We start from the raw sequence: 13,320 nt of genomic DNA on the forward strand, positions 1-13,320 counted from the left end.
ACCCCAATGTTTATAGCAGCACTCTCAACAATAGCCAAATTATGGAAAGAGCCTAAATGTCCATCAACGGATGAATGGATAAAGAAATTGTGGTTTATATACACAATGGAGTACTACGTGGCAATGAGAAAGAATGAAATATGGCCTTTTGTAGCAATGTGGGTGGAACTGGAGAGTGTGATGCTAAGTGAAATAATTTCAGTTTAAATATCTTTAGTTTGGAGGAAACAATAGCGCCAGCATGCAGAACTCGACCCCAGGATCCCCACCCCCTGCCCCCTGACGCAGTAGAAGAACATGTGATCAAAGAAGAATACAAAATATGGATAAAGAACATCCGTTTTCTTCTTTTCTTTACAATTCGGTGATGACTCATGCTCTGGAGTGGCCTAGCCTATTTGCACAGTGACTTCCAGATGAAACCAGACCAGAAGGGAAAGACTTCAGCACTCATTGACTTGTCCTGGGAACACATACATGGGATGAACAAAACCTCCTTGTGATAGCCCATGTGCAGCTCCCTAACGATGATGCTCAGTTTGATGCTTCCCACTATGGCAGTGAGAAAGGAGAATTTGGAGGTTTTGGCTCAGTTAGTGGAAACGTTGAAATAGAAATTAAGATCAACCATGAAGGAGAAGTAAACAGGCCACCACGATATGCCCCAGGACCCTTGTGTCACTGCAACAAAGACTCCATCCGGTGATGTTCTTGTTTTTGACTATCCCAAACATCCTTCCAAACCAGACCTTTCCGGAGAGTGCAACCCAGACTTGCATCTCCATGGACATCAGAAGGAAGGCTATGGACTTTCCTGGAACCCAAATCTCAGTGGGCACTTACTTAGTGATTCAGATGACCATACCATCCTCCTCTGGGACATCAGTACTGTTCTAAAGGAAGGAAAAGTTGTGGATGTGATTACAGGGCATACAGCAGTAGTAGAAAATGTTTCCCGGCATCTGCCACCTGAATATCTGTTTGGGTCAGTTGCTGATGATCAGAAATTTATGATCTGAGATACTCCTTCAAACAATACTTCCAAAGCAAGCCCCTCAGTTGATGCTCACGCTGCCGAAGTGAACTAACTACCTCTCTTTCAATCCTTATAGTGAGTTCATTCTTTTTTTTTTTTTCTAAATAATTTATTTATTTTTAAATTTACATCCAAGTTGGTTAGCATATAGTGCAACAATGATTTCAGGAGTAGATTCCTTAATGCCCCTCACCCATTTGGTCCATGCATCCGTCCACAACCCCTCCAGCAATCCTTTGTTTGTTCTCCATATTTAAAAGTCTCTTACGCTTTGATCAGCTGAAAAGACTGTTGCCTTGTGGGATTTGAGAAATCTGAAACTTAAGTTGCATTCCTCTGAATCACATAAGGATGAAAAATTCCAAGTTCAGTGGTCACCTCACAAGGAGACTATGTTGGCTTCCGGTGGTACTGATCACAGACTGAATGTCTGGGATTTAAGTAACACTGGAGAGAAACAATCCTCAGAAGATGCAGAGGACAGGCCACCAGAATTCTTTATTCATGGTGGTCACACTGCCAAGATATCTGATTTCTCCTGGAATCCCAACGAACCTTGAGTGATTTGTTCTGTATCAGAAGACAATATCGTGTGGGTTTGGCAAATGGCAGAGACATTTATAATGATGACGATCCTGAAGGACACATGGATCCAGAAAGACAGGGGTCCTAGATATGTCCGTGCTTCTTGTGATTTTAAACTCCCTCTTTTTTTCCTCTCAACCCTGAGTTTGATTTAACACTGGTTTTGACACACAAACTTTGGCTATCCCTCTATGATAGGTACCATCAACAATGGTATAGCCCAAACAGAGGGTGTTTTCTAAATATTAACTGGGGGATTTGATTCAGTAAATCCACAGACTTATATTTAAATTTTCTCCAGGGGGTGCCTGGGTGGCTCAGTTGGTTAAGCGTTTGACTTCAGCTCAGGTCATGGTCTCAGATTTCATGGAGTCAAGTTCCTCATTGGTGCTGAGCTGTCAGCTCAGAGCCTGAAGCCTGCTTTGGATACTGTGTGTGTGTCTCTCTCTCTGCCCCTCCCCTGCTCACCCTATCTCTCTGTCTCTCAAAAATAAATAAACATTACAAAAAAGTAAAAAAAAATTTTTTCTTCAGGAATTTACTGGTAACAAAGGTCTGAAGTAGCTACAGAAAGGGGGATACTGTTTGTGGTTATTTTTCTTATTAGGCTGTATCCCCAAGTTTTTCAGACTCCTTTAAGTAAAGGCTAAAGTGAGAAAGGAACAGAGCCAAGTGAAAAGTTAGTCCCTGACCACTAGTTTGGCACCATCTCTATTTTGGGTGACCTGTTTCACCAGCAGGCCTGTCACTCTCCATGAGTAACTGTGTAAGTGCTTATAATGGAACAAATTGCTTTCCTACGTGAAAAAGAAAATCTTTAGTTTGATGTGAACTTGAGTCACATCAGTGGAAATGTCACATCATTGAGAGCTCAGTCAGTCATTTGGTTGGAGATTAAGAATTTTGCATATTTTGGTAAATGAAGTCAGGGACTGATATGTTATAATCCACGAGAGCACGGAGTGGGAGGAAAAGTGGCTTTGATTTTCAACCTTGAAGAATCTCAATTTGACATGGTTTGTATGCTGTAAATAGGTCTATAGTAACATGGTGGTGAGGTATGCTGGGTGATAGAAAGTGCTATGCAGTGCTGTGATTGGGTCTCAGTCTTTAGACTCTGGATTGCCAACTCATCAAGTTTTTCTCAGGGGTTTTTTTTTTTTTTCTTCCCCCTTAGTTGGGACAGGATAACTAAAGTGGCTGGAATTTAGTATTTCCCTTCCACACATTGGATCAAGCTTCAACAATACCCCAGCTGATTAGGCTATAGTTGTCTAGTTTCCCTTAAGTTTGGGCCTTGTTAAGAACAGGATGCTTTGGCTATTTCAGAATGAGTTCTTTTCTCTTCCCCCTGCTGGAAGCCCGAGGACATCTTTCTGTAACATTTTCTGTGGGATTCTGGTTGACCTCCCAGAGGTAAATCTCACAGGATTGTGGGCTCTCCCCCTACCATAACTGGGTCCCCTGGAGTTTTTAACTCTCAGAGTTGCCCCCACACACTGAAACAGCATCAGTTCATCAATTACAGTGTAGGTTTGGTACTCTGGCATTGGTACCTGTGGAAGTTTTATCTTGTAAGTCCCTGCCCTCATAAGCCATGACTCTAGGTATTAGCCTGTCTGTCTCTCCAGTCTTGGGGTCAGTGGTTTCCCCTGTGTCCTCCCTCTTTTATGAATCCAAGAAGAGTTGATTTCTCATTGTGTTCAGATTTTTACTTGTTAGGGTGTGGTAGTGGTGGGCAACTTCCAATCTCCTTACATGTGGAACCAGAAGCCCAACAGATATATCTTTAATGTCTCAAAAATCTTTCCATTTTGTGATTTCTCCTTCTATATACCTTTCTCCTTCTATATACCTATATTACCTTATGGATGCTACATTATGTCAGAAATCTCTGCAGATGCTAATCAATATTTTTATTTGACCATCTGCTTTGTGTTCTGCATTCTTTCTCTTTCCACTGGGTTGAAACGTTTTGTTTATTCATCTTAGTGCTTCTCTGATATGTAGTTAATTTTTTTTTTCGTGTTCCTGGAGAGTTGTGATGGTTTGTTCATATTTTTCTTTTTTTTAATTTTTAAAATATTTATTTATTTTTGAGATAGAGACAGACAGACAGACAGACAGAGAGCAGGGGAGGGGCAGAGAGAGACAGAGACACAGAATCCGAAGCAGGCTCTGGGATTCTGAGCTGTCAGCACAGAGCCTGACACAGGGTTCAAACCCACGAAGGGTGAGATCATGACCTGAGACGAAGTCAGACGCTTAACTGACTGAGTCACCCAGGCGCCCCTCATATTTTTCAATGAATGAGTAAATTAGCCATTTTAGGTATTTGGCAAATATTTACTCAGCGGCTGAGACTAGCTATTTTTGCCATGGGCATTTTCACAGGATATAATTTCTACCTCAGTTTCCTACAGGTAAGTGGCTACGTGGGCCAAAATGCAGGCTGTCATTAAGTTACATGTGCAAGGAACTTCCAGGAAAGTAAGAAAATTTCTAATCCTTCAGGTGAGAGGCTTATCCATTCTAGTCATGGGTTGGCTGTCTTCTTGCTTCCAATCTCTTTTTTTTTCTTTCTTTTCTTTTCTTTTCTTTCTTTCTTTCTTTCTTTCTTTCTTTCTTTTTCTGTATGTGTGTGTGTGTGTGTGTGTGTGTGTGTGTGTGTATGTAGTTCTTGTGTTACCTCCTTCTGGGAGCTACTGCTCTTGTATTCTGGTCTCAACAGCAGTATAAAGGGCAATCAGAAGCAGATGTAAGCTTTAGAGTTGCAGCCTGGGGCTCTGGTTCTCAAAGTGTAGTCCAAGGGCATCAGCATCCCCTGGGAGCTTGTTGGAAATGCAGATTCTCAGACCTTGCTCCAAACTTACTAGAAAATCTGAGGGCAGCCTTCAAAATCTGCATTTGAACAAATCTTCCAAGTAATTCTAATGCCTAATAAAGTGTGAGAACTACTTTCAAAGGGAAGAGATACGCAGCTAACTCCTTTGTACACTCAGGTGGGAGTTGGGGTCCAGAAGGACCACCCAGATGGCAGGGCCCCTCCACGTGTCTTCAGTCAATTAAATCGACAGCAATCTATTCCCCCAGTCTGTGCTGAACTGAGCTTATCCGTGCATTGTGTTGGGAAAACTGGCTTTTATGTCTAAATCAGCCCTTCTGGTACTTATTCCTGTTTGAAGTTTTTCCATGAAATTGTATCCAAGTTCATCTGTATCAAACCTCTTCAAATTTCACTATCTCTGATGTGGCCTGCTCTTTTGCACTGTTTTGAAGTCGTCTATCTATCTATCTATCCATAAAATCTGTGTGCATACCATACGTATACATATATATATGTATATGTATATGTATATGTATATGTATATGTATATGTATATGTATATATATATGTATATGTATGCACACACAATAATGAAGAAAATATGTATAGTAAATAGATGTGTGTGTCCATATATATGTATGTGTGTATATGTATTCCCTCTACCTCCCTTATTAGAGAGACCTACGAATTGCACTGTGGAATTGCGCCTTGGGATTTGTCCATTCTGCTACTAAATTCTGTGGATTCTTCTTATTCTTTTCCCTCTTCTGTAGTTCTACTGCTGCTATATTTTAGGTCCCTTTTACGTTTCGCTGAAATTATTTCAACAGCTTCCTCAAGTTATCTTCTGACTTCTAAGCCCTGATATATAGAAGAAAAGTAAGAACAATGAGTACCTGGAAAAAAAGAGGAACAGACTTAATGAACCTTTCTAAATCTGTTGCCTCCTTTGTAAAATCGAGATAATACAATGTTAGTTACAGGGAACAACACTTGTAATGTAATGAAAAAATCTAGGTAAGTTAAATAATTTTTCACTGTAATAGATAAAGATATTCTGACTGTCCACAAATAACACTTTTACATGAACTGACTTTTCCCACCAAGACCCACTAATTATAGGATGTCCATCTTAGCGACTTTTAATTCTGTGTTTCCCTAATCCTGAGATCTTACTGTAAGACGTACCAGTAATTTAAGAATAGCTTTTCAGGAAATAAAAAAGAAGAAACCCCACCACACTAAATATATACATAGATTATAAGAAATATCCCAGTTCCAGAAATATTAACACGAGAGGTGTGTAAATATTAAAAAAGGAATTATGTAGATACAGAAACAGTAATCTTGCAATTTCATGCTAGTGCTTGGATGGTGGCTGAGTTCTCTGAGGTTTGGGTGTTGACTTCTTCCATTCTATGGAAAACGAAATTGACCGTCAGAAGACTTCAGTAAGTTGCCTGTTTTGCAAATTGTGAAAACAGATGGAAACATATGTCTCAGTGATTTCCGATTCCAGGCTCTTTTTGGTACATTGTACTGCCCTTTGTAGGTCAAAAATTATCACCACTTATTCACAACATAGGCTTGGAATTCTGTTCTCTTACTTAATGAAATGGCAAATTTACCCTACTTAATAATTTTAGAAAAACACATTTCTTCATTCTTTCTCATGTGCCAACAGTAAATATGGCATCACTATTCCCAGGAAGTGAAAACTATCCCAGTTTCTCTTTGAGAATTTTATTCACTTTTACCCTCCAGCAATTTAACAAGCAAGGAAAATCCTTAACATCTTGGTCTATACTTGAAATGCAGAGGGTTTTTCTGTTTTTTAACCACACATCTAATTGGAAGTAAATAAATTTACAAAGCTTCGTGTAAATCCATGTATTTTTTTGTAACTTTAAGCAGAATTCACATTTAGGTACTTTTCTGCTTATTTCCAAAAAAAAAAGACCACAGACCTTTTCTGGCTGTAAGTAACCTGAAGGCAGATTCTGCCTGATGGTGAGCTATTGGAATTTCTTAGTACATTCATGGCTAGTCTTTACGTGGTTTCTTACATTTTCATAGCCATTCTTTTCCTCTTTCAGGTAAATCGTAGATTATTTCAGCTAATTATTTCAACTGAACTCAGCTTTCGCCAGCCCTACTCATTGAATAATTCTTTAATAGACTATTGCTTAAAAAAAAAATAGACTATTGCTTAAACACATCATCTTAGACCAGCGTTTAAGAGACTCTGCTGTGGAATAGATTGGGATGCAATTCAATCTGTTATTTAGTAGTTGGGTATGTCTTCTAACCCCTCCTAACTTAAACTTCTTCATCTTTGAGGTTTTATTAGTAAATGAAAGTATTATCTGTAATGAGAATTAAATGAGACAAAGTGGGTAAGCTTTAATAAATGTTAGCTACTTCTCAACAGACGCCATACCATTGAAAGCCTTTTCCCCTAATCTTTAGCTTTGTTGCCTGGTGCACCTGCTAACTGACTCATACACATATTTTCTCTTTAGAAAGAGAAAATTTCCTTCCTATCCTCTCCTTTCCCCCTCCCTCCTTCCCCCTCCTTCCTTTCCTCTTCCTTCCTTCCTTCCTTCCTTCTTCTCTTTCTCAGTTCCTCCCTTCCTTCCTTCCACACTTCCTCCCTTCCTCCCTCCTTTCCTTCCTTCCACACTTCCTCCTTCCCTCCCTTCCTTCCTCCCTTCCTTCCTTCCTTCCTTCCCTCCTTCCTCCTTTCTTTCTCTTCTTTCTTTCTTTCTTTCTTTCTTTCTTTCTTTCTTTTCTTTCTTTCTTCCTTTCTCTTCTTTCTTTCTTTCTTTCTTTCTTTCTTTCTTTCTTTCTTTCTTTTTTCTCTTCTTTCTTTCTTTCTTTCTTTCTTTCTTTCTTTCCTTCTTTCTTCTTTCTTTTTTCTTTCTTTCATAGGGGTCCTAGGAGAAAGAAAAAAAATTGGGAAATTCCAGATGTATAAGGGAAGGATTTCTCATGGAAGAGGTGTATTATCTTCATGCCTAGTTTCTTACAAACAAAACTGTGATGTCCAGTGGACTGATTCAATCGCTGGGAATTTAAATTTCTATGGTGCCAATTAACACTTGAAAATGGATTATATTATGCTTGGATTCTTCTAGACATTGTTTAAGTTAGATACATTTAGAAGCAGATGGTACTCAGGAGTTTGGTGTAATGTATAGAAGATTTTTTAAAATTTTAGATGAAAATCGGTTCCTAGCTGGTGTTTCAAAGAATATTTAGATTCCCCTCACAGGGTTCAATAAACCATTATCTTAGTCAAGGCAGAGGATACCTCCTGAGGCTATGACTTTTCCTCTACTCTTTTTGTTCATTGATGCTCCTAATTTTATTTTTAATTCTTTGTTGAAAGCAACTGGAAGATTTTCAAAATATACAATATTTGTCTTCAGAGTTCTTCATAGGTGGTTTTTTGTTTGTTTATTTAGTTGTTTTTTGTTGTTGTTGTTGTTGTTGTTGTTGTTTCTCATGAGTAGTGGGATTGGATTCAGTAAGGAAAGATGATTCTTTAATTTTTTTAATGTTTATTTATTTTTGAGAAAGAGAGAGAGACAGAGTGTTAATGGAGGAGGGGCAGAGAGAGAGGGAGATACAGAATCTGAAGTAGGCTGCAGGCTTTGAGCTGTCAGCACAGAGCCCAATGTGGGGCTTGAACTCATTAACCACAAGATATGACCTGAGCTGAAGCTGGATGCTCAACCAACTGAGCCACCCAGGTATCCCAGGAAGGAGGATTCTTTAACTGTGAAGTGGTCCTTAGGGTCTTAGGAGGCACATGATAGGTACATACTAATTTATTCCTATTACGTAAACTAGGAGACCTGGGGAAAGGTGCTGTCAGTATTCAAGTTCTTCAACATTAAAACCAGAGGTTGACAAGATGATTTTTGATTCCATTTTTAGCATACTGAAAGAAGACATCTGTAGACAGACAGCTTTCCAATCCTATATTTGTTGCTGAAGATGAGTATTGGGCATAGTTTTTAGCCATTTCCCATATTACTTAATGAGGAAGTCAAGTCATGCCAACTAAAGAGATTGTTTATACATAGCTTTCTGAAATATACACATATCTTGAACAAGTAATGATTTTTAGATGGCAGCTTAAGGACATAAGTGATATGTGCTAAGATGTAAATTATGGATTTTCACCAAGTAAAGTTGTAAGTATAAAAGATTCTAAAAATCTATGTAACATTTAAATGAACAAGGAATTGGAAAGGGCAAACCACACATTTACGAATGCTGATTTATGCTTCTACTGAGCACAGTCATGGTGAGTTTTTGAATCACATAGCCTCTTCCAGTACTCTAGGGTTCCAGAAAATAGGTTGCTAACAAACAATCCTTAAAGCATTTTTTGGTTATGTAAATAAAAATGAGTGTCATAATACCAAATATGTGTTTTATATATATAAAGTTCACAAAGTTAGTGTTATATACAAATTTTCTTTAAAATAACAACCCAGTTATGTAAATTTCTTCTTCTCCTCCTTCTTCATTTTCTTCTTCTTTTTGAGAGGGAGAGAGAGAGAGAGAGAGAGAGAGCACGAGCATGAGTTGCGGAGGGGCAGAGTGAGAGGGAGAGACAGAATTTAAAGCAGGCTCCACAGATCAATGCAGGGCTTGATCTCAATGGTTCCTGGGATCCTGACCTGACAGAAATCAAGAGTCAGATGCTTAACCAACTGAGCCACCCAGGAGCCCCTTTTATTTTATTTATTTACTTTTTTTCGAGAGAAAATATCTTGTTATTTTTAAATAACTAGATAGATGTTTAAAGATATTTACTTAAAATCACATAATAGGCAACAGGTGTCAGAAGCCATCATAGCTTTTCTAATTCCCTGAAAAATGCTACTTCCCTACTGACTGCTCCATTTGACCCATGGGAATGGACCTCTAGATCATTCTGTGTTCTTTTTCTCTAATGGTCCTTCTTACTGGTGCTCCAAAATACCTACTGCTTGGTCATGAACTGAAGTAGGTGTTTACTGAGGACGTTGTCTAAGGATCCTAGTTTGGGAATCATTATGCTAGCTACGATACTTTGTTAAAGAAAATTTTTTTCCTGACACTTGTTAAAGCTGGTAAGGAAGACTATATTCAGGAGGGACTATGGTACTAGGGCAGAGAGACTGGGCTTAACTCCAAATATAAGAACAAGTGGGGATTTATAGCCAAGGAGCTGGGGATGGGGGGGGGGCTCAGTAGATAGAGGATTACTAAGAGGAAATATCAGGGATAGGAGGGATTCTGACTAAACAGACTTGACAGGAGTCTTGCTGAAGGTAGGCCAGGAGTGATAACATATCAAGAGGGGGAAGGAGGAATTTGATTAGATATTGAGGATTAGATATATAGTTTTTGCTAAACTGAAGCAGGAGGATTCCTGTTAAAATTAAACTAAATAGGTAAAGGACAAAGCTCAAGGTCAGGACCTAGTTGATACCAGGGCTCTGAGGAAACTGACTCAGATTTGGTCAAGAATGAAGCTTGCTGTCATCTTCTTTGATCCTGTTGGGACAAAGGGGACCTTCTGCTCCTTGTAGCACTCTCAGTGTGGCCACCTTTTACCTGCATGATAGGCAAGATGTGCAAGCAAAGGGGAAAGTGTTAATCTTACTTCAAACAAGCAATTTAAGATGCTCTGGAAAACAAAATGTCACTGCCTCTCTCAGTAGGTAGTGAATGAGTAACCTTTGTTCCTTGGAAAGCTTTTTAGAGCAGCCTAAGGCCAGGGAAACTACTCACTCACCATGGGTCCCAAGAACTGAAATATCCAGAACGACCATAGGTGTGCAGGTGAAACTTAATTTGTTCATCTTTCCATTTCATATTGGTTTTAAAATGCATTGGATACTTATGAAAGGAAAAATTCATTCTTTGCTTGCTTTTACTCATTTTGGCAAAAGATTAGAGGTAGAAAATTCTTGTTTTTCTTATATTTCAAATTGCAGATATGGGATTGTGATTGTAATTTAATTGTATTCAGCAACGGAGCCTCATGATTGTGTGTGTGTGTGTGTGTGTGTGTGTGTGTGTGTGTTTTCAGAACCCACATCGTCATTACTCTTTGCTTTTGGAGGTAGGATCCCCCTCTCTCTTGTCTAGTTCAGCATGGCTCAAGCTGTCACCAACGCTCTGTGAGAATCACACCTATGTTAGGTCCAAGTATTAATACCTGTTTTGAATGAAACTGATGATGTAGGAGTAGGTATGGAGACCTTTTATGTATTACCCAAAGCATTTTCACTGATACTGAAAGTGTGTCATTGGACAAAGCGAATATATTTTTGCTTTCTGTTTTTTTATTGTGAATTCAGAGACTTCTTGCCATTTATCAATTTATAGAAGTAGGGGAAGTTTTCCTTCTGTTTCACTTGTCTCATAATTATCAATGTTGAACTTGACCAATTTTTCTAGTCTTAACTTTTAATCCTAGAATGTCTAGACACTTGTGCTTTTGGAGAACCTGGTGGCAGGTGCTATTAAGGACTGATACATTTTTTTTCATCTTAGATTTAGTGTAAATGTTAATATTATAACCAACAGGTGCAGAGACTTATTTATCCAGTTTGGATCCATGCCTAAAATAATGTTATTTAATGAGACAAATTGAAATAATGTCGCTTGAAATGCATTGAACTTCATATTAAGGAATCCATTCATGTGCTCATTGCTTCATTTATTCAAGAAACATTAATGAACACCTCATAAATTACAAACACTGCTGTCAAATGATGAGCAACCTCCCCCCCAAACAAAAACAATAACAAATAAAAAATCAGACACAGTCCCAGTCCAGAAGCTGCTTATGGTCCTAGTCCATTATTTTTTCTTATCATCTTTGATGAGAAATAAGATACAATAAACTGTATCCACTTGAAGTGTTCAATTCAGTTGCTTTTGAAATTATATAAACTTATAAAACCACCACCAAAATCAAACTCATCATGCCCTAAAGATTTCTTGTGCACCCTTGCAACAATTCCAATCTCCACCTTCCTCCGCAGGCAAGTATTGATCTGCTTTGTATCATTATAGATTGATTTGCATTTTAAATAAATGGGAATAAATTATAGAAATACTTTTTTGTATCTGGCTTTATATTATAAATTAATTATAGTATTAATTACAACCAGTTAATCACATTATAGTTATATTGTATTATATTATTATATAGTATAATAAAATCATGTTGTAGTTATTAGTTATATTGTAAAACACTATTATAATTATAATCTAATATTGTATAATATATTCTATATTATAATATATATAACTTAGCCCACTCTGCTTATAATTTCTCCCACTCTGTGGCTTCCCTGTATATTCTCTTTGTTGAATTTGTTTTGTATTTTTTGTGGCTTTTTTGAAGAGTAGTTCTTCATTTTATTTATTTATTTATTTATCTATTTATTTATTTATTTAAATAGTAATAGTTCTTAATACATTCATTGTATCATTCTTTTCTTTTTATTTTTCATGCCTTCCATGTCCTAAAAGCAGGTTACAAATATTTTCTTCTATGTGTTCTAAAAAGACTTTTATAATCTTAGTTTCTACATTTAGGTTCATAAATCATTTCAAATGAATTTTCCTATATTGTGTAAAGTAACATTGATGTTTATGCTGTACAGATAACCAGTTGGGTGTTCAGTACAAGTCTGGAAATTATGTTGTGAAAGTCTGCCAACTTTTTATTCCATTTCAAACATTGCTTTGGATATTTTACATTTTACATATGTCCTTGTTTATGTTAGAATCAGCTTAATTTGTATAAAAATGCATATTATAATTTGAATGTGAATTGTGCTGTTTATCTATTAAATGCCCAGTGTCATTTTTTCTAGGTATTTTAAGTGTTTCAGTACATACTTAAAAATTTTGTTTTTCTATTGTTAGCTACTTGTGCATAAAATACAATGGATTTATGTGTATTAGCCTTGCATCCTGTGACCTTATTAACTTCACTTTTCAATTTTTGGAGTTGATTTGTAGAGGCTGAAGATTTTCTGTGTAAAATGATGCCATCTGTAAATAGAAACAGTTTTAATTCTCTAGGATCTTTATTGTTTTTATCTTTTTTGTTTTATTGTACTGGAAAGTACCTCTCTTAGCAATGTTTCATAGTTTGTTAGTGTTTAGTTATTGCATGTTAAATATGCAAATGTTATTAAATGTTATTAAATGTTATTAAATTTTTTTCTAAGCATTTTATGTGCTTTGATGTAACTGTAAATATATTTTAAATATTATTCCCCTTTGTGTACAGTTATTGGGCTCTTTATTCTGTCCCACTAACCCATAGGTCTATCTACTCTTTCCAATAGTACATCATTTTGATTATTGTAACCTTAAAACAAATATTGAAGTTGGTACTAGAAGTCCTCTAACTTTGTTTTTTTTTTTTTTTTTTTGTTAACTTTTTTAAAGAGCAGTTTTAGGTTCGCAATGAAATTGTGGTATTTCCCACATGCTACCTTCCCCCACACATGCATAGTTTCCCTCATTATCAATATCCTCCCTGCCCCAGAGTGGTATATTGTTACAACTGGTGTCACCTTACGTGGGTCTCATCTGAAACCTGGAAGCTAACCAAAGTTTCTTCATTTTGAGCTCAAGCTCCAACCTCTGCCTCCCCACATTATGTAGCCTCTGAAATTTCTTTTCTGATCTCCAGCATACCAGGAACTGTTTTTTGCTAAGTCCCTTGGAATCTTGCTTGCTATATTCAGCTATGAAGTCAGTCAAGGACCAGATGAAAATATTATGTAGATTTGGGCAACAATTTTCTGTATTTTTCTCCTTTCTGACTCCCCAAGTTCCA

At 37.2% G+C, this 13,320-nt stretch overlaps 1 pseudogene; it reads left to right on the top strand.

Annotated features, from left to right (window-relative positions):
* The first annotated feature begins 352 nt into the window (after nucleotides 1-352).
* LOC122212746 lies at nucleotides 353-1,709 on the top strand (annotated as a pseudogene).
* Nucleotides 1,710-13,320: the final 11,611 nt, after the last annotated feature.

The sequence above is a fragment of the Panthera leo genome (assembly GCF_018350215.1).
Source record: "Panthera leo isolate Ple1 chromosome D2 unlocalized genomic scaffold, P.leo_Ple1_pat1.1 chrD2_random_Un_scaffold_63, whole genome shotgun sequence".
Lineage (NCBI taxonomy): Eukaryota > Metazoa > Chordata > Mammalia > Carnivora > Felidae > Panthera > Panthera leo.